The sequence below is a fragment of the Trichoplusia ni genome, chromosome 10 (assembly GCF_003590095.1).
Source record: "Trichoplusia ni isolate ovarian cell line Hi5 chromosome 10, tn1, whole genome shotgun sequence".
Classification (NCBI taxonomy): Eukaryota; Metazoa; Arthropoda; class Insecta; order Lepidoptera; family Noctuidae; genus Trichoplusia; species Trichoplusia ni.
The window spans coordinates 9534670-9558211 of NC_039487.1; the positions used below are offsets into that span (position 1 = coordinate 9534670).

General features: G+C 33.0%; 1 protein-coding gene across 2 annotated transcripts in view; it reads left to right on the plus strand.

Annotated features, from left to right (window-relative positions):
* The first annotated feature begins 20767 nt into the window (after positions 1 to 20767).
* Positions 20768 to 23542, plus strand: part of LOC113497966 — a 56992-nt gene continuing 54217 nt past the window's right edge. Inside the window, exon 1 of one of the 2 annotated variants that reach the window (XM_026877815.1) lies at positions 20768 to 20923. The gene's annotated coding sequence lies outside the window, so the exon portion shown is untranslated. The remainder of the gene's footprint in view (positions 20924 to 23542) is intronic. The other variant, XM_026877816.1, reaches the window with a different exon arrangement.

The window sequence follows — 23542 nt, forward strand, 5'->3', positions numbered from 1 at the left end:
TAAGCAGCCGTTGTTTATAGTCAGTTTCTTCGTTTTACGTTCGTTATTAGACTTTTTGCTTAGTTTTTATGACATGATGAAAGCAATTTTCGCCTGAGTTTTGGGTTTTGCAATTATAAAAACAAAAGTCATCTTTTGTTTCAAAGATTTTAGTGTCTTTGAAAACGTTTTAAATGAGATGTAATTTTATCCACAATGTTCGCCGGAGTCTCCGTGTCTTAGAAGACTTGTGCGTGAAAACCCCTTGAGAAAATTATTAAATTCTATACTGAGTAAGTTGTGTATAAAAAGAAACAGAACTTTCACACAACTTGCTTTAAAATAAGCAAAGCTTGTAATGAGTACTAGACAACTGAGAAACAACTTAAATCTTAACCTCAACATATTATAGATACACGACACCGAGATACAGAAAAAAAAAATCGAATTCCAGAACTCCGGTATAGCAGTCAGGGCCAGTAACTCTAGACCAACAGGCCAGTAAAGTAAGTAGCTACATATAATACCTACATATAAATGTATTCGAACATAAAACTCTTACAAAATTTAGTTTCGCTTGGGTTATTACAACATGTATAGCACTGTACAAACATACACAAAGGGGAAACCTCTTAAGTGCTTCTCAAATTTGGGACCGCAAAATACTCGACCTTTCCTCGTTTTTGGGAAAGAAGTATATCTTATTGTTAACGAAACCTTATAGTGATTTGGGGTTTGGAAATATATGTAAATTATTTTATTTGCTTAAATAAAAAGTCTATTGAAATTCATACGACTTCAACAGTTTCTAGATTGGGGTTAGTTTTTGTTTTTGTATTATATTTCATTGTAAATGGCTAGGTTCATTTATTTTTAGGAATCAAATAAGTTCGTCGCAAAGCAGTTGATTCACTGCTTTATGACGTATAACAAATTATATTATAATAAATTGTAATCTTGGAGTGTTACTGTGTTTTTTCAGAATAAGGATTTGTTTTGATTCGTATTACGAATAGCTAATCTGAATCCCGAAATTTGAATAGGATTATAATAATCTTTAATCCGATTATTAAATGATGTAACGGATCGCGAGTCGAACTTCGATCGAGGTTCGACTCGCGATCCCGCCGCGTCTGCTCATGATTAAGGACTCCGGTTGGGTCCCAAACTAGTCGGGCTACCCCGATAAATACGCGTGAGTAAACCGTTACATCATTTAATAATTTAATCCGATTCACTATTAAAAAGTATTCATAAAATTAATAACATCGTTGGTAAGCGAAAATGGAAGGGGTAATGAAAAGTGATATGCAATACGTTTATACGTATGTACATACACAAGTACATATTATAAAGAAATTTATTGCAATAAGCAATTTTTTAAGGACACGTGTTAATAGTTGTTCCATTTAGTAAACATCTGTAATTACTTTGTAACGGTATTGTAGTATAATAGTAGGGATTTTGACAAAGGATTAAAAAGAAATCGAGTGGAATCATTAAAAATATAACAACATTCGACAGGTATTTTGGCCTTTAAAGTTCAGGTGTAGGAGCTGGGGCGTATCTGTAAGGACAAATTTTAGTAAGGAGTGACGTCACACGAAATTTACAATCACTGTATCTTAATAATAAGTGCTCGAAATAAAATATGAAGCTATCCAGGGTGAGGAGGATGTTATTGACATATTAAGCAACCTATACTAATAGCCTGCTAGGCAAAGCACACACGATGGTATAATTAGAAATAATAATTTTATTTTAAAAGCAAAATAAAAATTTTTTAAATTTGGGAATTAAATAAGTAAATATAAACTTGACCTTTGTCTGTTTACATATTTCGTCAGTTCAATATAAGCAACTTATTCAATATTTACTCGCACTTTGTTTGAATTGATTGTAATATTATTTACGCAGAATCAATAGTTTTTTTTCTATACAAACAGTTTGATTTATTGAAACTCGATATGAGAGTCGCCTTCAAGTGTGACCTAACTTCTTTATATATTGTTCTATAAATGGACACCAAATAATTTCAGAATTATCGTCGATTTCGACACAAGGTAAAAGGAAATTATAAGTTGTTATGTTGGTTTTCTAGTAGAATCATATGTGTGATTAATTTTGGAAAAAAATAAAAACCGACTTCAAGACTACACTAACAATATATACAATTGAACTAAAAAGTATAAAATAATATTTTAATTACAAGCCAAAGAACACTAAAGGAAAATCAACGAAATTATTGATACTTATGCATACTATTTACATTTTAAAATCAGTTATTTTTGAGGTCGGTGCCAAATGCGGGCAGACGCGTGAGGGCAGAAGACGCTGATGGTTGTGTTTTATGTTTGTATGTATTAGTTTATGTTTCTTTTTTGTGTTATTAATAGATAAATTATTTTATTGTCTTCTTTTCAATTATCGGTTGTTTTTCAATTATTTATGTAATTTCTTTTTGTGTCATTAATATATTGTTTTTGTTTTGGCTGGCACCGACTCCAAAAATAACTGATTTTAAAATGTAAATAGTATGCATAAGTATCAATAATTTCGTTGATTTTCCTTTAGTGTTCTTTGGCTTGTAATTAAAATATTATTTTATACTTTTTAGTTCAATTGTATATATTGTTAGTGTAGTCTTGAAGTCGGTTTTTATTTTTTTCCAAAATTAATTTTATTTTCCACTTTTTAGTATGGGTAGGCCTACTAAACGCGCTGCCCAAATGAGTTCTTTGCCCCCGTGAAACTGCCCAGAATTCCCAGTGATATTTGTTCGAAAGCCTCCACCCAGTCTGTTACCATTTGAGAGTGATGTTAATTATGGAGGCCATTTTGAATAACCGAATATCTCATCAGAACAAACATCTAATTATGTTTATTTTAGTTTCAGTATTGCATTTTTTGTAAAACTTTGTAAGTGACCTTGAACATTTTTTTTTTCGAAATAGTTTTTATAACCTTTGTAGTGAGTACAGGCATGATAATATGTTGTGTGATGGCGTAAACAATGCTTAGATATGCTATAGCAACAATTGCGGTTAATCTGCTGTTATTTATTGAAGAGTTCCCCCGATTTCTACAAGATCCCATCATCAGATATTGAAATGGTGATAATGGGACCACACGGGAAGCACAAGCTTTCAAATAAAAAAAGAATCATGAAAATCGGTTCACCCAATCGCAAGTTACGAGGTAACAAACATAAAAAAAAAAAAATATAGTCGAATTGAGAACCTCCTCCTTTTTTTGAAGTCGGTTAAAAATAATAGTATAATGTAATTGTTACAATTTATCAGAAGAGTCAATACGAAAGTTACTTTGTCACAGGCAAAAAGTATAAATATAAACACAAAAAATGCCATTAATTTATAATTTTCAAACCACCTAAAATCAAAATTCATTTATCAAATAAAGTTAAAAGCTCTTTTCCTATCAATAAAATAATAAAGAGAACTACGTATCTATCGTCCATGAGAAGAAACATCGAAATAAACTCCACAACACAGCATACTATAACCAAGACCTAAACAACTCTCCAAAATAGTAAATCTAATCTAATTTAAACAAAAACCAATCTGGTGGCCAGGAAATAAGCTGTCTAGCCAATTAAGTCCAACGGAACACAAGCATGAACTAGCAATATTGTGCGGCGGGCGTTTCGCTTGGTCATTGGCGAGAATTGAAAACCCAATTTCACACGCGGAATTTGACCTGCTGACCACTCCATATTCTGGGAAAGCCACAAACGAACACAAAGTGCCAGTGATCTGCAGCTATAGAACTTTTTGATGCTGAATCAATTTGCCTACAGATAAAGGCTACACTACTCGTTAGCTGAAATATACAAGGTATTTATCAGGCTTTTACGATAGTGTTAAGGTAAATTGTAAAAAAAAAACTGGACAAGTACGAATTGGACTTATAACACTTATAGTTTCCGTACAAATAGGCTAAGAAAAAAAAAGTTAGGTGACTCATACGTTGAAGAAAGAAAACAAGGAAGTAAGATTGTACTGTCATACTAGTGTTGTCTACGTAGTACCCACATGTCCTAATAGATATAAAATCCGAAGTTCAGTTTATAGAGCCAATCGAAGTTCTTCAGTCACCTCCAGTCTAATTAAATTTTCTCTTCTTTTTAGTAACATAACAAAATAAAAAAATATTATTTGCGACATTTCCTCCATTCTCCAGTTCCTCTAATATCGTAGCAAAATCTTCAGCATAATTTTTTATAGCTCGCTACATACGTGACACATATCGCGAAGAAAGCTTATACCGTCAAACGTGTTAAGGTGCTATAAAATATTGTATTCGTACGTTGTAATGGTTGTTTTATGGACTTGTTCCATGTTTTGACAAAACGAAATGAGCTTTGCCTTAATGTTCACCGTTGTATATTAGCGAGAGCGTTTTGTCAAAGAATGTTTTGCTTATCTAGGTAAGTGTGTAGTCTACGGCCTGTAGTGCTTTTCTGTTTGAGATAAGACTAGTAAGTTACAAAATGATCGGTACTTTGTAAGGTGGAAAGCATCAGAACATATTTTGGGTAATCTTAACAAAATTGTTTTTTTACCTAAAACATTTTGCGAGTCTACCTGTTTTCTTGTAAGGCGCCGAATCCTTATCTAAAACCACTCCCTCGGGGAAGACTCTTACTGACTAAACCTGAACACCATGCTACGTTACCGCGCTTTTTTGTCGATGTATGGCAATGCGTTGCAATCCTTCATATATTTGAGAGGCTACCTGCCCATTGTAGCTTTAAGTTTATATATAAGTTTTCAACGAACTCTTCATATGATGCATATTTTTCGTGTCTGTAAAGTGAGGGTAAAAACGGAACCGGATTACTGAGGCACCGTTGTCTACCTAATTTCGTTTGAAAATTTGTGTTTTTTTTTGCCCTATTTGTACAAAACTGTCACTGTTGTGTGTCTCGCTCGGGACTGGGTTTTTATTCTTATACGAAAACAATTTCAAATCAAATTTTAAAGAGCAGCAGTTAAATATAAAATCCAATGGCGGGAATCTATCTATCTCCATACTAAAGGCCAGTGCTTCAAAAAGATTTGTCCTATTTATCGACGGCAATTCAATCGACATACGAATTTCAGATACGTTCTGTAAAAAAAAAACAAGATGAATTGTATGTAAAAAAATAATTAAGGTTTTCGAATGAAAGCTATTCAAATCATTGGCTTAAATTAACAACAATAAAAACACGATTAAGTTTTTCACATTTATTTAGATTTTATATAAAACTGCCTAGAACAAAATTTTCTTTACGATCAAAAATCGATTTTATTGCTTCTAGATAAGCTTGCTTTTGAAATTGCGCCTGTGGCTTTATGTTAGTTAAACCCAGCAACGTAGGGATTAAATTCTCGTATGCGAAAAAGATTAAAAACACTACAGGTAGGTTGGGTAGTACCTTATTTTTAACCCTAGAAAGATAATCATATTGTGACGTACGTTAAAGATAATCATGCGTAAAATTGACGCATGTGTTTTATCGGTCTGTATATCGAGGTTTATTTATTAATTTGAATAGATATTAAGTTTTATTATATTTACACTTACATACTAATAATAAATTCAACAAACTATTTATTTATGTTTATTTATTTATTAAAAAAAAACAAAAACTCAAAATTTCTTCTATAAAGTAACAAACTTTTAAACATTCTCTCTTTTACAAAAATAAACTTATTTTGTACTTTAAAACAGTCATGTTGTATTATAAAATAAGTAATTAGCTTAACTTATACATAATAGAAACAAATTATACTTATTAGTCAGTCAGAAACAACTTTGGCACATATCAATATTATGCTCTCGACAAATAACTTTTTTGCATTTTTTGCACGATGCATTTGCCTTTCGCCTTATTTTAGAGGGGCAGTAAGTACAGTAAGTACGTTTTTTCGTTACTGGCTCTTCAGTACTGTCATCTGATGTACCAGCACTTCATTTGGCAAAATATTAGAGATATTATCGCGCAAATATCTCTTCAAAGTAGGAGCTTCTAAACGCTTACGCATAAACGATGACGTCAGGCTCATGTAAAGGTTTCTCATAAATTTTTTGCGACTTTGAACCTTTTCTCCCTTGCTACTGACATTATGGCTGTATATAATAAAAGAATTTATGCAGGCAATGTTTATCATTCCGTACAATAATGCCATAGGCCACCTATTCGTCTTCCTACTGCAGGTCATCACAGAACACATTTGGTCTAGCGTGTCCACTCCGCCTTTAGTTTGATTATAATACATAACCATTTGCGGTTTACCGGTACTTTCGTTGATAGAAGCATCCTCATCACAAGATGATAATAAGTATACCATCTTAGCTGGCTTCGGTTTATATGAGACGAGAGTAAGGGGTCCGTCAAAACAAAACATCGATGTTCCCACTGGCCTGGAGCGACTGTTTTTCAGTACTTCCGGTATCTCGCGTTTGTTTGATCGCACGGTTCCCACAATGGTTAACTTATACGGTTCTTGTAGTAAGTTTTTGCCAAAGGGATTGAGGTGAACCAATTGTCACACGTAATATTACGACAACTACCGTGCACAGGCTTTGATAACTCCTTCACGTAGTATTCACCGAGTGGTACTCCGTTGGTCTGTGTTCCTCTTCCCAAATAAGGCATTCCATTTATCATATACTTTGTACCACTGTCACACATCATGAGGATTTTTATTCCATACTTACTTGGCTTGTTTGGGATATACATCCTAAACGGACACCGTCCTCTAAAACCAAGTAACTGTTCATCTATGGTCAAATGAGCCCCTGGAGTGTAATTTTGTATGCACTGATGGATAAAGAGATCCCATATTTTTCTAACAGGAGTAAATACATCGTTTTCTCGAAGTGTGGGCCGTATACTTTTGTCATCCATTCTAAGACATCGTATCAAAAAATCAAAACGATCACGACTCATTACAGAGACGTACACCATTGACAAAGATCGATCAAAGAGGTCATCTGTGGACATGTGGTTATCTTTTCTCACTGCTGTCATTACCAGAATACCAAAGAAAGCATAGATTTCATCTTCATTCGTGTCACGAAATGTAGCACCTGTCATAGATTCCCGACGTTTCAATGATATCTCAGCATTTGTCCATTTTACAATTTCCGAAATTATCTCATCAGTAAAAAATAGTTTGAAGCATAAAAGTGGGTCATATATATTGCGGCACATACGCGTCGGACCTCTTTGAGATCTGACAATGTTCAGTGCAGAGACTCGGCTACGCCTCGTGGACTTTGAAGTTGACCAACAATGTTTATTCTTACCTCTAATAGTCCTCTGTGGCAAGGTCAAGATTTTGTTAGAAGCCAATGAAGAACCTGGTTGTTCAATAACATTTTGTTCGTCTAATATTTCACTACCGCTTGACGTTGGCTGCACTTCATGTACCTCATCTATAAACGCTTCTTCTGTATCGCTCTGGACGTCATCTTCACTTACGTGATCTGATATTTCACTGTCAGAATCCTCACCAACAAGCTCGTCATCGCTTTGCAGAAGAGCAGAGAGGATATGCTCATCGTCTAAAGAACTACCCATTTTATTATATATTAGTCACGATATCTATAACAAGAAAATATATATATAATAAGTTATCACGTAAGTAGAACATGAAATAACAATATAATTATCGTATGAGTTAAATCTTAAAAGTCACGTAAAAGATAATCATGCGTCATTTTGACTCACGCGGTCGTTATAGTTCAAAATCAGTGACACTTACCGCATTGACAAGCACGCCTCACGGGAGCTCCAAGCGGCGACTGAGATGTCCTAAACGCACAGCGACGGATTCGCGCTATTTAGAAAGAGAGAGCAATATTTCAAGAATGCATGCGTCAATTTTACGCAGACTATCTTTCTAGGGTTAATATAAAATCTTTTATGGATGCTGTTTTTATGTAAGTGACACTAAAAAACCTAATGAACAAATATAGTTATGCAACGGGTTACTCACGCGGAGGTATTTATCGGGACAGCTCAACTGGTTTTGGATGCAACCGCAGTCGATTCGAACTGCGATTGAAAAAAATTACAAAAACGTTCGTTAATGGGGTACCTACTGGCTAAAAAAGTTGAATTTTCGCGTGTCGTATCAGTTCTATTTTTTTTCCGACAAGCGACGTTATTAGCCAGGTCAATACGTTTTGTTGGGTTTTCATTCATAAATTCGTCTAAAAACAATTTTCGATTATTTGTTTGTCGTTTCGAGCAAACAGACACGGTTTATTAATATTTATTTGTATTGTAAAGTCCTTAAATATAGTTATGGGAATTTCAGTTTATCACAAGGAGTTCTTAGGTTTATTCACTCAGAAGTTTCATCGAATTAGATAGTTAACTTGTCTAAAACAGCTGCCCAGTTCTAACTTCAATTAATATTGGTAAACTATAATAGAGCTTCAATTACATATTTCTTGGTACTGCCTTCTCAATTTAGCGTTTGGTTATGAAAGATTACTAGAATTGTTGAAACTTCTATTGTATTAAAACAAGGCGACGCAAGTCAGTAATAGCTTTTTTCTCGGTACTAAATAATAAAATAACTCCACTTTGGGTTGAGCGGAAAAGTGTGTTAGACTTCTTCTGACTTAATCTAGTGCTAATTTTATTTTCAAACAGATAGTATTGATGGCATGCAGTACAAGAGGTAGTATAGTCCAGACTTTGGTGCTTCGCAAAACTGTCGTATTTAAGAAAAAAAAATGTTGTCAATTGATAATCGGCCTATCCAGAGAAACTGAATCACCCCAATGGTTTCAAATCACTCAAATTCCAACCAAACCTTGCTTAAAGAAGCAAGAGCGTTAAGAAATTTATCTGGGCCTAACGACAAAAGCTAAATGATCTGATGAATTTAATGCCTTTCAGCCATCCAAATTTACATCTACGCTGTCAATTTCTCCAATGAAATTGTTGTGAACTTCTTACGAAATCTTTGCTTTCATCATGAATTCATTTTGTCAAATTCCTAGAACTACAACACGAATTATATCACTACTGCTAGGAATTTCTCTAATTGATAAGACATTCTAGATTCTTAGAAAATCTTACCTACGGGTTGCCATTTAACATCTTAATTGTTAGAGAAAGTTCTGTGAAATATCTACCTTAAACTGGTCTTCTATTATAAAGATCTCATTGCTAATGATCGTCGAATCATCTTTTCATGTATACAAAATTGAACTGTTTGTATAATTTTGGAAAAATTGTTTAATTTTAGAAAAACCGTTTTTTACTACATGCATATTACCGTAGGTACATACACCAAAATATCATATTTATTTTATTTTTGTCTGTCTCTTGTTCCTGCTAATCTCTTAATTGTCTATACCGATTTTGACGAGAATTTTATTGACAACTAGCTGGTGTAATTAGGAGTAACTGAGGAGAGCCTATTTTAATTTGAAAACTATATAAAAAAATGTCGTTCATAACAATAACGTGTCTATAAACAACTGTTTTTCCGGCAAATTTCACGAAACGATCAACATTTTCTCATACAGCTACTTGAAGCAGAAATGAGATATTTTTTACGCCGCAGTAAATGTCTTCGTACGTTTGAATGTCAAGGACTGTCTAAATTACCTTCTTTTTAGAGACACTACTTTTAGTGCCATAAATGGGGTGAGATAATTTTTAGTTCACTATCTAAGGGACCATAAAGTTGGTGGTACCCAGCTATAAACATAGAGACAACGGGGCGACATGTCAAAGCGCTCACAATTGCCTAATAAAAAGCAACCGTATTTATTAGGCTGTCTAGTTCAAATATTATTTCGACCTACCATTGTGCTGGAGTTTTAGAATATTGAATGGCTTATGACAACGGAGTGTAAATTGTGGATGTAGTGTAAAAAATATTATTTTTTTGGGACGCTGTGTTTTGTGCCTTCTTTATATAACCAAAAACACGCGATGAATTTGAAATGGCGAATGTTGCGATTAACTGTAACGTCATAGAACTCACTTTTTTGATTTTGACTTAATAAAATAATTTTATTAATGCCAGACTAAATACATTTTGACTTTTTTTCAAGTCTCTGCGTTTGAAATATGATTATAAAAAGGCAAAATTTCAGTGCTTTGTCTAAGTTTCATCAAGTGACTTAAAACGAGTAAGCAGGTAAAAGGTTTTTGATGAATCGTCCCACGCATAAATTAATTGAGCAGCTATTACGACTGAAATGGCTGGATATGAAAAAGGTTTTCAAATATTTCTAAATGGAATAAATATGATTTTGCGAGGTTTCTTCGACACTCGGATGTGGATTAAAAGAAAGAACACTGTCATTGGAGTAATTAATAATAGCGACTAATAAAAAAGGGCTGAAAAACGTTTTTCATTGTAAACCCCCGACGGGCATTAAGAAGATTTACCTAACCCGAAAAAGTACGGAGCTTATGCTATGATTGAATTGCATTTAAATTGCTAAGTTTCAATAAAGAGGTTTATATTATACTAGCTGTTGCCCGCGACTTCGTCCGCGTGGTTAGAAGATATAAGTTATAATTTATACCTGCCCTCTATCTATCTATCTGCCTTCTATCTATCTTGTAGGATTCAGTCAGCGTTTGCAATGTAAGCGCAAAAAAATGTGTTTTTTTACGACCTCACATTAGAAACTTCAAAAATTGTAGCCTATGTGTTATTCTGATGTATAAACTATATTGTGGTAAAGTTTCATTCAAATCTATTCAGTAGTTTTTACGTGAAAGAGAAACAAACATCCATACATCCATACTTACAAACTTTCGCCTTTAAATAGTAGTAGGATTTATCGGGGGGCCTACAGCCACATCTTAAAGCGTGGAAGAGAGATGCCGCTTTACACCGTGTATAGCGTTGTCACGCTTACACAACTATAATAATATTGCATTAAGATGTAGTGGTAGACACGCAGACGTCACTATCTATTTTTTCTTTTCTGCTTAATCACAAACAAACTTCGCAAACATGCTTTATTTACTGCAACTTTTAGAAAATTTAAGAAACATGGATTTTTCTTCACAATATTCAGTGATGGCAATATCGAAAGTCTAAGATGAAATAAATTAAAGAAAAAAAAACATTAAAGAAATAAAACTATTACAAGTCCGTCGTGTACAATATTTCAGAGAAATGAGATCTTCAATATTCTCCGTTATAAACGTTTAAAATCAGATTAAAGTTAAGCAGCTTTTATGTTTACATTTGCTTCAAAAATATTTCTTTAGACATATCAAATTATATTACGTTTTTGAGATAAAGGTAAAAACGTGTTTAAAAATAAATTGTCTTGGAAGAAACTAGTACAATTACCTCTGCGGAAACTTTGTCCTCTTGTTTGTTATTTTATATGTAAATGTCGTATTCGAGTGTCTGATCAGATAACTACTTGGAAATTACATTTGCTTTAAATAAAAGAAAAGAAAGCGTAATTGGGTGTAATAAAACAAAAGATTGGGATATACGATACTAGCTTCACGTTCCCAGTCAACATTGAGGAGGAGTTTTTTATGATTTTTTTCAGCTTTTTTTATTGCATTTTTCTTCTGTCATGTATAGGTATTAGGTATGTATAGTCCACAATAAAAAAATATACCTGTTTGATTAATATCGACTAGGTAAAACTGATGTTTCGTATTTTTTATTATTTACACGAATTTTCCATTTTCTTCAAGATTTTATTCATTCACCGACAAACACCGATTACACCGACAACTCCGATTATCTGTGAGATTCTGCTTTGGAGCATCCAAAGCAGAATCTCACAGATAATCGGAGTTTGTTTACTCATATTAACAATTAACCTCATTAACGACCTTAATCAATAAATAAATACATGTTTACTGTAGAGAGTATGTCTTCAAAAGCATCAATAACGAAAACGAAGACGATCCCAATTGGTATGTAGGTTCCTACTTGCATATGTAAACAAATTGGGTTGAAGCCAGGCTAACTTGAGATTGGAAACTTGGATCAAAGCTTGTTTGCGCCTTGATACCAGACCAAAGTAATTAGCTTCTTGCATGTGATATTATAATCGGTTTTCGTATTTAGTTTTATATGCAATACGCTGTTGCTCGCGACTTCGCATCATTACCTCATTTAATTCAGTTGAATAAAATAAATCTACGTAAATCTTGGATTAACCAAGATGTCAAGTAACTTATCAATTTTCCTCCAGCCGTTTGAGAGTGAATTAACAATGTGACGGATGCGCGTGTAGGAATGCGCACGTAAACAACAACAAACATACAGACATGAAGTAAAGCATTATGTTAACAACTTGGTTTTGGGTTTCCGTAATTGCTATAACTTAAACGTTTCCAAATTTCGAACTATTAATTGATAGATAAGTCCATTCAGTTTTTGTGTAGCTCGAAAATTATGAGGAAGTTTAATTTGTTCACAACTTTAAGAATTTACTCATCCTGTAGTATATGACTGAATTTTGTAACTCAAAGATTTATATATGTTGTCAATTAACTACAAAATTGATGGTACTATGCAATGATGGGCATACATTTTTCAATTTTTGCAACGTAGCACTCAGGACATGGTAAAAGGTGGGCAATACAGAGTGCTATAATAATAAATTTGTTTTATTTTTGCATAGAATTTTTGATTGAATAGAATTGCTTTTTAAACTAACATAAACAAATGGATTTCGATTTTGTTAAAAACACTGTATCATTGAAAAATACAAATTAAACAAAGCACTATTTTTACTAAACAAATACAAAAACAAAATCCATTTTCAAAAGCTTTGCTAAAAGCACAGCACAGGTGGGAAACTTTTCATGAAAAATAGGAATGTATTGAATAAAATACTTCTTTCGTACATCGATCAGGTAAGCCAAAGTGGCTTATTCCAAGCCACTGGCGGACCACACCGGCACACAGTATATTTACAATTCCATCGAAGAGTTTACTTTGCTGTGGAAAATTCGAACATCACGTTACTTGATCATACTTAATGTCAAGAGCTTTCGTTGAAGTCAATGTTTGAAGGTTTGCTCTTTAAGTATGACAATTTATTAGCAAAACAATTTGATAAAAGAATAAGTAAAATACAACGCGTATTTATTGTGATTGTTCGAATAGTTTTGGAATCAACCGGAGTTCTTGATCATGAGCTGCCCCGGCAGCGAGTTCACGACTACGACTGATTTCCTAGTATATTTAATTAGTTCGTTAGTTTTTTACATTCAATTTCATTAGTAGTTTACTTAGTTCTATGTCAAGGTGTAATTTATATTTGATATGTTGTAAAAAATGTCGTATACGAAGCTATATTTGTCAGTGATTCAAGTTATGAGTACTGGATAGAAGCTTTTCTAAGTTTAAGACTAGATGGCGTTGTTGTCATTGTTATTTTGCAATATAAGACTTGTTCATTGAGTACATGATCCACTTAAAATTTTAACTCAATTTCTTTTCCAAAATAAGCGTATAGTAAATATACGAGTTGTCTGCGTAGGTAAATTTTGTAGATATCATTTTGATTAGTCATCAGAACATCATTTATTACACAAAAATAACCTTCATTCTAACGAATCTTACTAAAAACAAGAATTACTAAAAATCCACTTTTTTTAAATCAAACCAAAAAAGTCAAAACAAGTTTTAATTAAACTATCACAAACTTCACGGTTTGTCGTCAGCTCATGATTAAGGACTCCGGTTGGGACCGAAATTAGTCGGACATCGGACAATCCCGATAAATACGTGTCAGGTAGCTAGAAGTTATTATCATAACTCGATATTTAATTGACGGGATTTTCAAATTATTAGATTAGATTAGAATATTCTTTATTGTACACAATGGTTGATTGATGTTTTTCATTAATACCTATTTCTGTTACCCGAGTATGATATTGGCTTAATAATTCGAAATACATACATGTTAGTGTGTACTGACGCACAAGGATCTAACTGTGTGGTGTGAATTGCATTTGCATTCTGATTTCCAATACCAGAATAATAACTACTCGTGTACATAAAATATCAAGATTACTTCTTATTATAGATAGACTCTGTTTTGACATTAAGTTTAGTATGGTTTTATATAATACTAGCTATTGCCTGCGGGTTCGCCCGTTACAAATCGAAAATGATCCAAAAACTATCCTGTGTTAATCCTGGTTATAAACTATTTGTGTACCAAGTTTCACCAGTGATTTTTGCGTGAAAGAGGAACAAACACCCATACATACAAACTTTCGAGTTTTTAATATTCGTAAGATTATGTAACGAGAATTACTGATAGGGATCAATAAATTGTCCTTTAACAAAAAAGTATTTGGATTAATCAGAGACCTAAATTACTAAAGCATGAAAAAGAAAGGCTTTGTCCAGCGTTAGGATAGATTAGGCTTATACTAATCCATTGATTGAAAGCGTACCACATGGCTACAAGACTGATAGCCCTCTTCCACGATTGCAGCATGGTGGCATGCACGGCGAGCGTTTCTTGTGCTCCATAAATGCTTGTTCCGGGTTTGGGTGTCTTTTAGCGTGTAACTTTAAAGTTCATGAAACTCCCGATACAAGCATAAAACTAATACTTTTGGACCGCGTAGTTTAGCATATATTTATTTACTAGCTGTTGTCCGCGACTTCGTCCCCGTGGGTAGAAGATATTCACGTTTTCCTTAGTATGTTCGCTCCTATTAGTCGCAGCGTGATGGTTTATAGCCGAAAGCCTTCCTCGATTAATGGTCTATTCAACACAAAAATATTTTTTCAATTTGGACCAGTAGTTCCTGAGATTAGCCCGTTCAAACAAACAAACTCTTCAGATTTATATATTGGTATATAGATATAGATATAGATAATCTAATAATTTGTTACTAATAAATAAATCTATGTTAGTTTGTATTAAACATTTATATCCATATACTTACAGTACTATTGTACCATGATATTGTTTATGTTAACCTTTTCGTTACCCATAGTTCAGCTTACATAGTTTATTTTAGGCCCAAACAAAAGCCTACATAATCTTATCTTGTTTCTGTCCAAGGAAAAATGCTTACCGTGTTGGAACAAAATATTTGATGTGATACTCTTGAAATAGGAAATATTCTGAATAGTCACATGTAAACATGTATAGTTAGAAATTGCAGGTAATGCGGTGCGTATATGAGCTAGTTTTTTTTAGTTTTTTAATGCATAATGATGAAAAAGTCAATTGAAAACATTTAAAAAAGAGAGAAAGAGAAAAAGAATTTATTCGTTGCCAACTCGGAACTTGGACGTCGCAAGCCTGCGCCGGCAGTGACTCCTTAACAACTCGGAATTACGAACAAATTGCATCAAAAACATTAAATTGTCACATAGTTGATAAAAAAAAAAAAAAAAAATTATGTTATTTAAATATCGAAGGACTATTCGACAATATCTGGGATATCCTATTACTAAGCCGGTTGTAGTTTTAATTGGAAAATATTCTACGAAATGCATTTGAAATCAGTTTATCTTTTACCAATACTAGGAAACCAGATAATTAAATAAACTAAAACATTTTCATTGAAATGAAATCAAAAGGATTCCAAAAATTTGTATATACGTAAATATATCAAAGCATTCCTTCACTAGAAGGATATCTTGCGCATTTGTGTAGCATATACTATAATACAGGGCTTTGGAAAAAAATCTGGCCGGTATTATAAACATTTGTCGTCTCTCACTACAAATCATGCAGTAAACAATGTAAACAACTAATGCTATAATAAAGTCATTTCGTGACCAAATTTGAAATACACAGTCTCATTATGATGTAATACATATTTAATACGAGTACTTTACACAAGTTAATCTGTGCAACTGATTTGCATAATAAATAGACGTGAATTACTTCGGTCATTCGTTAATTCATTTATGATTATATTTGGGGAAATTCTAAATTAGAATGGGTTAATCTAAATTTGAACTAATTCGCGTGTTGTTTTGAGGTGAATATTACAGTTAATTATGTTTTAATTCGCCGTTGAGAATTATTGAAGTAATTTGGTGTTTTGGATTTACCGTATTTTAATTTCGACATACTCGAAAGTCACGAGCCAATATTCTTTTGTCCGTTTTCTCCAAATCGAATCATTTATTTCGCTTTAAATATGGGTACAGACAGATGTTAGTATTTAAGTCAAATTTAGTTCCACACATTTTGCCATACATTATATCGATTTGAGATTTTTAATCGATCGATGACACTCATGTAAAGTTAAGTAAATAATGAATTCAATCGATCAAAATATAATATAATCATAACCTCTTTATACATCGATTTAAAACCCAGAAATACTTTATATTAGTTAAAGTAAGTAAATTAAAAAAGAACAAGCGATCCTATTTATTAAAGCGAGGACAGCTACCGATAGGAATCTACGAAAGTAGAAAAGTAGTTTCCGCATTCACATTCAGGGGAAACGATCGCAAAGTGGCTCTGCTGAGGTTTTTTCTACTTAAATAATGTAATATATTATAGTCTTAGGACAAGGAAATTTTTCTTGGGCATTTTTTATTCTGCAGCAAATTTGTAAAATGTAGACTTACTAAGATTTTGTAATGAGGTTTTATATCTAAAATAAGGTGCATTTATGTGAGTATAATTCTGATGTAGGTTATTTTCGGTACTCAAATTTTTCGTCTGCATAATGTATGCGAAAGACAGGATTTATGACGAGGCGGGTGAATTAGGTTACAAACTGATTCCTATAATTGAGAAACCGCAAATCAGCGACCGTAGTTATCAAATGATCAATCGACTCATTGTTTTTTAAGCACGAAAAGCTTTGGCGAAATAAAAAAAAACCTTAAACGTATTTTCTGTTCTGATGTGTATTATGTTTTTATTTATTTGTATGTTATTCTAATCCTATATAAAATACTCGTGTCCGAAATTTTAGTCCTCCGAAATGGTACGACCGATTTTTATTAGTGTGCATATTGGGTATGTCTCTACCTATACGTTTAAATATGTTATCTGGTACCTGCAGGTACTTATATTTTTTATTCCCTAAAACTATTTTATGACAAAACAACCTTTGCTCGGACAGCTAGTTAAACTATACAATGTTATATCGTAATAAATATATTTAAAGTAATGAAATGATCCTAAAATAATGAGTAAATAGTCGAACTAATTATGTTAAAAATGTGAAAATCCATTCAACGGTTCTAGAGATACAAGGTAATAAAGAATATTACATACATACAAAATACGCGCTAAACACATAACCCTCCTGGTAGTCGGGTAAAAACTACGAGACTACTATAAATACAAACTAAATAAACGAACATATTTCACAATAATTTAATCCAAACATAAAGCACACAATTTATCAAGTTTTTAGCTAGAATTTTGCTAATCATTGCTTTTTGCAACTTGCGAGAAATTTCGGTGTTCAATACTGCTAAAATCTTTTTAATCTCTGGTTTTATCGCACCTACAGCATGTTGTTAAATATTAATCGTTTTGGGTTTTCCGGACAAACGTCAGGGCGAGCACCTTTTGTGTATTCGTGCGTCAATCCATTATGTATGTATTTTTTCTGTAAGTTTATATTCTCGGTAGATATATAAACAGTGTGTTTTTGTTTTCTTTTGTATGATTTAGACGGTCAAATATACATATATGTAAATTGTAAACTCATATATAGAGGTACCTTTTATTATCTGACTCTTATACAGAGGTATTACTACCGTACTTTTTATCATTACTCGTAGCTATAAATATCGTGGTTTTTATCTCTTTCATTTATTTATTAAATAATGCTGCAAAGTTGCGTGTCAGCTCGGATTAAGGAATCTAGTTGCATCTGAAACTAGTCGGGATATCCCTATAAATAGGCGTGAGAACACGTTATGAACCAGGCCCATGAAAGTTGTTATAATAATTGTGTCTTCTTTTTAACAGACTGTGCTTCAAACCTGAGTGTTAGATTAGATCACATTGTTTTAAAACCTTAAAGGTCATTCCAATTTTTTAAGATGAACGCTGAAATGCTACTTTTATTATAATGAATTTTGAAATATAATTATGATCTTCTGCCTGAATAACTTAGTTTATATCAAAGAGATTAGAGAGAACGACGAGAGTGCAGATGAATCAAATGAAATGCTTCTTTTTCTTTTATTTCTTTCTTTCAATACTGATACTATCGTAAATGACTGGTTATCCAACCACGCCATGCGTTTTCACAATCCAAGGGGATCCGGGGGTGCCTATTATGCAATCAAATATACAAAACAAAATGAAGGTAACGTTAACTAAGAGACATATTCTAAGTTCTCTTAATATTAAACCAATAATTATTTATACATTTCAGTAGAAAACAAAGCCATTAGTCTTATTAAAATCAGCAAAGTAAATTAAAGCGCATGTCAAGCAAATTAAAGTTCATATTTATTCTCAGTGCGTATATAGCTACGCATTTGGAAATTATCCAGTGCCCTCGGTTGCTTCCGTGCGCCGCCGACGTCTCCTGCGCAATACAACGTTTATAATACACTAACGAAAGAAATCTTATGAAATGCTATTATTTTTAAGCAACAGTTTCCCATTAGGTTATCACAAACGCGTTCGTTCTTGGACTTGCTTGGCTAGGTTTATCCGCAAAACATTTTTTTATAAAAACTTTTTTTAATTATTGGGCCTTATATTAAAAAAAGGATATGATTTGGGGGAAAAAAACCTTTACTTTTTTCCTGATAATTCTTAGAGCCTGTCGTTTGTGACAACAATAAAACAATTCATCATCATCTTCATCATCATTATCCCAGCCTTTTCTAAACTATATCGGGGTTGGCTTCCAGTCTGATTGGATGCAGCTAAGTACCAATGTTTTTACAAGGAGCGACTACGTATCTGACCTGCTCAACCTAATTACCTGGGCAATACTCCTTATTAAGAGTGCCTGTTAGAGACTGTCAAAGATTTAGAAATAACAGCTGGGTCCACAATTTAACTCCTCTCTTATACGTTGAAAACTTTACGAAAAAAAATAAATCTTATAGCTCTACCCCTATTAATTTACAAGTTAAACATATTTTCACAATTAATTACTTGCAGTTGCTTTGGTGTTCATTTTTTATGCTTTATCCGCAGCGTTAATGCCCCGTATGTTCAGTGTAAAAGGAAAGCGCTTTAATTACCTTTGTGTAATTTTGTGTTTAAACCTTATCAAGCGAGGTAATACAACCGGGCCGACCGACCGACACTGCTATTTACGATGGCCAATGAATTGGATTTAACTTGAAACTATTCCTATTCTCTTAAGAATTATGCCAAATCAATAATTGGAAATTCATTGTATTGACCGTATTACGCCCTGTACTGAATTTTCAACAATTGTGTTGGAAAAATGCTTAGAATACTATAAATAGTACCAATTTTATCCAATTTCCATTCATTCATCGGCCATTGTTAATAGCAGAATTGGGGCCCAGATGTGTGTCAATGTCTCCCTTAATCCTCTGTCTTCTTCCCCCCTTCAAGTGGATCAAGGTTTTATAATCCCTCATGACAAGTTATGATTCGATAATAAAAACAATTGTTTTTGTTTTTAAAGCAAAAGACACCAATTATTGTTTACTGTGCCAAGAGCTGTTAACCATTCTACATATGTTAAGTAAGGGAAATTATTTTGACTCGATCAAAATTAGAAGAAAAAACCCTCCCTAAGCGCTTTTAATCCCTATAAAAACTATGTGACTTGTGAACAAATTATATAGAATATTCTATTTACACGAGGCAACACGATTACAATCATTCGATCACAACTTAAAAAAAAAAAAACAATTTCTATGAATGTACTAACGCTTTTACATCCTTCTGTGAATGAAGTGATGTGTACTATATTTGACTCTATGTACGTACATAAGGCAATGCAATCCCAACAGTCGACGCCTTCCAAGTGACTACCGCATTACAAACTCATCGAGGTCCGAAACACGCCTGAAACACAGTGTGTTCAAGTTAAATGAATTAAAAAAGTAATATTATCATTACCTCAAATGTTAATGAAAACGTTCTGGTTCTCAGATCAGCGAACCGAATCGAGTGCAGTAGACAGTTAATAAATTATATGTTTAAATATTGAAATAAATTATATTAAGATGAGAAGTTTAAGTTCATTGGATTATGTTGTGATACGGTATTAGATATAAAACAGTTACGTATTAGTGTTGTTTACTATTTATTAGAATGAGTAATCGAATGGAAATTTTTAATTAATATTCCTAACAGTTACTTTAATATCATACGTGTATTCGACTCTATACCCTGTATATTGCCAATAAATTAAACAAGGAAATCCCAGCTATTTCTTTTAAATCATTTACGCAAGTCAATTACAAAATATTCCGTTGGCTGCATTTACACAGGAGTGTAAAAAGTGACCTATACGAAACGCATATAGACATTGCTCAAAAAAAAAGGGTGTTAAATAAATTCCGCCACACTTTATTAAATTAGGAATACGTACAATAATTACGATTTCCGTTGATATATAAGTTTAATACTAGTCTGAATGGTTTATGAAAAAAATCGAAATTAAATTAAACATAAACTGATATATCACGTTTTTAACCTATCTAAAATCACTAAAACAGGAACTTTTCAAGTCTATATTTATAACAAATTTCGCACGTGCGAATAAAACACGATTTATTAATCGTTTTTCGGTGTAAATGAGGTCTAACGGACCGGTTGCACGGTTCAGAGTGGTCAGGAGAATGGCAAGGCCTACTCCACGAGCAAATAGTTTGTTTAGCAAAGCCTTTGCCGGCGCACGCGACGACCGAACCGAATAAAACACTGCAAGCGATCGAAATTTAAAACGTTTGAAAAAATAACTTTTTATTTTTTGTGTGATCTGTATTTTGTGAAGTGATTACAACAGGTGAGTTTTATTTTTTTTGTTTTTATTTTAATCAACCTTTTTAGTTTGAACACTATATAGGTAGCCAATTGACATTGTTGTTGTGTGTCTATATTCAATTAATTTTGTCTTGTTTTTTTTTAATAAAATTTACTCTTTATATCATCCACTTTACATAAAAATATTCAACATTCATTCAACCACATAGTTACTAAAAATATAAGATAAACATTTAAGCAAAACTAAAAAAGAATTCAAATTAATAAGTTAGGAATAATTGAAAATTCAAAGAAATTTAGGCTCCATTAAATGAAATTGTAATAGCCTTAACAACTGTGAAGGAAAAATACTGAAAATAACTCAACTTTTATTGATCGATGATTCCATTAAAATTACTATTGTTAAGGTCAAAACAATAGACTGTGAGCCTAAAACAACCTTAAAACGAGTTGCAAGAGCGAAAAGGCACTACAAAATGTAGAGTGGTATCTCTCTCCCACTATTCCAGTCTAAGAGCCCGTGGTAGGCCTCCTGATCTCGTATTCCTCAAGCTGCTTATAATCCGATGAACGCATTTAGCATAATTGATATAATGTCTTTGTTCATTCATTTTACCGACCGTCCAGTTTATTGTTTTCGGTTTGTTATTTTTTATTTATTTATTTATTTAAACCACTTACAACTATTATAACAGGACAATACCTAATGCAATAGTGTAGTTACATAAAATATACAGTTATAAAATATACAGTTACATTAGTATTACTTAATACTAATAAACGATAGACCAATTAAGAGTTATTTAACACCTTTCATTATAATTAACTTATAATCTTAGTCGGTACAGGTCAAATAAGCGGCTTTTATGAAATCATTCAGGCTACAGTTAAATATGTCTATCCGTTGTGACAAGGTATTAAGCGTCCGCAAAGCACGCGTCAGGGGAGCACGCTGTAAGAGGTTTGTGCGTGCGCGCGGCACCACCAACAGCGGCGGCTTCCTTCGCCGGTCGACGTATTCGTCTGGAACTGATAGCTGGAGTATCTCTAAAATTCTCGGGTTATTTATTTTGCCTCGAATTATCTTAAACAAATATGTGGCTACAGCCACATCACGTCTTACTTCAATCTTATAAAAACCTACCATGCCTAGTATAAATAGAGTTGGATATAATAAAGGAAAACCTGGATAAACGCCGTACATTTTTAAATAGATAAATCTTATAAATTTGTTCTGTATACGCTCAAGCATTAATTTATATTTAATCTCATGTGGTGACCATACAACGGCACTGAACTCCTGCGTTGTATTACGAATAAAACTTCTGATTAGTATTTAAATGTTAGGGACTGAACAATGAAGCTTGTTTCAAACGTATGTTTGTGTATATTTTAAAGGCTTTTGAGTCGAACTGTTAAATCAGTGCAAAATTAACCGCTAATATTAAAATGTGTATCATTACACTTATTTATCGGGATAGCCCGACTAGTTTTGAACTCTACCAGAGTGCTTTGCGTCGCGAGACGCAGGTCGAGTGTCTAACGGTCGTGTCCAAAATTAGTTGTGAAATCCCGATAAATACACGTTACGAACGTTAATTTATTTTTCACTGAACTGTTACTATACAAATTAAGGTGTTAAACTTCATTAACAAAAGCTTAATAAAGAAGTGAGTGTTCGACAAAGCTTTCAAAGCACTTGAAATGAACCACAGATACGCTTGTGAGGTGCATAAGCTCCTTGAACACCTATGCCAGAGAAAAGCTACTGTGAAAGAACCCTTAATTAGCATGAGAAAAGCTTTAACGTAGGCTAACTTATTTTGTTTAATATGACACGTTTACACGGAAGTTGATACGATGGAATATTTTCCTTAAAATTACAAACCTATTTGAATAAATAGCAGCAAGAATTTATTTTGGATGTAAATTGTAAAATTTATTTGTTTAAGTGTTGGTCCATGCAGCCTCTTACTTCTTGGTTTTGTACCAGACCACATTGTCCACACTCTAAAAATATGATAAAACGTAACTACGTACTTATACAATCTTAGCTTTAAATAAAAAGAAAACACAATTTAAACCTTAACATTTTGAAATGTAGCTAAAGAACTTGATACTTACTCTCATACACTAGTGGTTTACTCAAATAGTCAAGTTAACATCGTTACTAAGCTATTACGATCATTAACTCTAAGCCTAAACAGTTTCCATGTTTACCTAATCAAGTAATTATTCACTTCAGAAATGTGTTAATACGATTTCGGAATCAACAATTCATTGTCAATTATGTGGCTCTACCGTTTACTTGATGGCAACGTCAACGGAATGTCCGTCACGCTAATTACTGCACAAACAGATGCATCGTTCGAATTGTGCCTTTTGTGCACATTACGCATATTGGGGGTGTCAATCTGTTCCAACGTTTTGATGTTCATAGTTCATGAAATGATTCCCAGTTTTAACTCTGAAACATCTTGCATTTAGCTCTTTAATATTATGATACTAATTTTGTAATATTTAACAAAATCCAATTACTTAAGTTATTATTTTATTTAAGTAGAGTCATTGTACGCAAATTTGTTTTTCTTTTGGTTCATTGCGATTTTGAACACAAGCGTAAAAAATTCACTGAACGTAG